Below are 2,778 nucleotides of genomic sequence, written 5' to 3' on the forward strand. Positions count from 1 at the left end.
ATTTTCCATGGGGTTTGAATTGTAATAAAATGATGCCCATTGTATTTGCTGACATGTTCCTAAACTTGACCTACTTCTAAACCACTCATAAAACAGACTTGAAGAAATATATGAGGCAGTCATAAAACTAGGGTAATGAAAGTAGGAAAGTCTGTTCTTAATTATTAAATGGTCATATATAATTTATATTTTCTTTCCTAATTTGATTTTCTTCAATTTTTTGCAATTAAAAAGTAATTTTATCATGAGAGAAATATAAATAGTCAATAAAATAAAATAAGTGTTAAGGTATGATATTAATGTTTAATATGTTTAAAATATAAGCAGATACACAAAACCCCTCTTTTCTTCAGGAGCAAAAGTCATTCCCATATCTAGAGAAGATATGAAATCATAACCTTCTTCTTGGAGAGATGTGTACGTATTTTTTTTGTGTAGGGTTTTTTTGTTAATTATGACTGAATCAGACTTTTGCAACAGCATTCTTAAAAAAAAGATATTATATCCACTTAAGTGACTTACAGTTTGTAAACATGGTGATATATATAGTTGTTGATAGTCACTGAGTCCATTACAATGCAAAGCAACCCATGTGTGCAGAATAATACTGTTACATGGAGTTTTCAAGGCTGTCATCTTTTGGAAACAGATTGCCAGGTATTTCTTTCCAAGCACCTCTTGGTATGTTGAAACAACAAGCATTCACATAGTAGTCCAATATTTAACCATTTGTGTCAACAGGAGACCCCATATACATACATACACATACACATACACATACACATACACATACACATACATATGTTGTAGTATGTCATAGAGTCAGTTACGATTCACAGAGACACTGTAAGGCAGAGTATTGCTTCTCCATAGGCTTTCTTAGGCTGACATCTTTATAGAAGCATCTTGCAAGATCATTTCTCTCATGGAGCAACTAGCAGGATCACTTTAAAGTTTGCAAGTCCAAGCCTCCATATATAAATACATTATGTCTGTGTGTGCATGTGTGTGTATGTGTAATCACTTTTTAATATTCAGATGAAATTTATACTTAAATTTTATTACTTTAAAGACTTTTTTTTAAGCCAATGAGGTTTTAAAAATGTGTTCCAATAAAAGGTTTCCATGGAAGAACTGTGCCTGAATTACAAATAAACTTTGCCATAAGAGTCTTCAGTAAATCAGCAACAAACCAGTACATGGTAGAGCCTTGGAAGGAAACAACTCTGAGGCAAAGCTCTTTGACTTGCTCCAACCACACATTGTCAGTCAAAATGGGCAAAAGATATCCCAAAAAGCCGCGGGGCAAAATGTTCCCATATGCCTTCTTCATGCAGACATGCCGAGAAGAGCACAAGAAGAAACACCAAGACTCTTCCGTTGATTTTGCCAAGTTCTTCAAGAACTGTTCTGAGAGATGGAAGATCATGTCTGTAAAGGAAAAGTCAAAATTCGAAGATATGGCAAAAAGTGGCAAAGCTCGCCGTGACAAGGAGATGAAAAATTAACATTCTTCCCCAAGGTGATAAGAAAAGAAAGAAAAAAAGATCCCAATGCCACTAAGAGACCACCACCTGCCTTCTTCCTGTTTTGCTCTGAACTTAGCCCAAAGATCAAAAGTGAACATCCAGGCCTATCCATTGGAGATACTGCAGAAAAATTGGGTGAAATGTGGTCTGAACAATCAGCCAAAGATAAACAACCATATGAACAGAAAGCAACCAAGCTAAAGGAAAAAAATGAAAAAGATACTGCTGCATACTGTGCCAAAGGCAAAAGTGAAGCAGGAAAGAAGGGTCCTGGCAGGCCAACAGGCTCAAAGAAGAACGAACCAGAAGATAAGGAGGAGGAGGTGGAAGAAGAAAAGATGAGGAAGAAGATGAGGATGAGGAATAAGTGGTTATCCTGTAAAGTGTATGGGTATGTGTGTGTGCTCAGGTAATTGCTACCTAAAAATGTGAATGCAAGTACAGGTCAATATTAGCTTCAGTAAAAACACTGTGCAGAATTTTGCATTGTTGCTAAGATTGTTGGTAGAGAAAACACTTTAAAAAAAAATGCAGGCTGTAGTTTTTTGAGGGGCCACTACATGCAGTTAGACTTTAAAGCTTCTGATATTGAATGTTTCTAAATATTTAACAGTTTCTTTAGTTTCTCAACTAGTGTAAGGAGCACAGCAAACTCCTAGGAATTAGTATCAATAGTTAATTTGGGGGCTATTAGGATGTTGCTTTTTTTTCAATTTGTAATAAAATTGTGTATGTTGAAAAAAAGGGGTCTTTTTTTTAATGTGGACTTGAATAACTTTAAAACCCTACTTTTCAAGGTTTTATGAGTTTTAATTTCAGTTAAAAAGTAACAATTTCTGTATTTAAAACATCATGAGTAATATTAAAATGTTAGTATCATTTACCTTTCCACTAAGTGTTAAAACAAATTTTCAAAGCAGTGGTTGTGTATTCTAACAGTGGGAAGCAAGCTGACAGGGCTGGAGATATTCTTAAGACCCAGGACTTTTGTAAAGCTCAAAGTAATCAAGCAGAGATAATGTAATTGTGCTAATTTATAGGTTAAATTAATATTTTTTTTCTTACTTACTTACATTAACTAACCTAATTAATATGATCATGTTCTCTTTTGGTAATTTTGCAAGATTTTAAAACCCCAAATAACCCTAAAGAAAAATCTTTCTTAATGCAGCTCTTAATTCTTCTCAATTATACTTCCAATTATGTTAACAAGTAAAGCTTCACTTCATAAATTAATACAGCTAATGAA

At 34.0% G+C, this 2,778-nt stretch overlaps 1 pseudogene; it reads left to right on the plus strand.

Annotated features, from left to right (window-relative positions):
* Positions 1-1,274: 1,274 nt before the first annotated feature.
* Positions 1,275-1,896, plus strand: LOC103197325 (annotated as a pseudogene).
* Positions 1,897-2,778: the final 882 nt, after the last annotated feature.

This window comes from Orycteropus afer, unplaced genomic scaffold (genome assembly GCF_000298275.1).
Source record: "Orycteropus afer afer isolate SDZICR_OR568_19922 unplaced genomic scaffold, OryAfe1.0 scaffold00076, whole genome shotgun sequence".
Lineage (NCBI taxonomy): Eukaryota > Metazoa > Chordata > Mammalia > Tubulidentata > Orycteropodidae > Orycteropus > Orycteropus afer.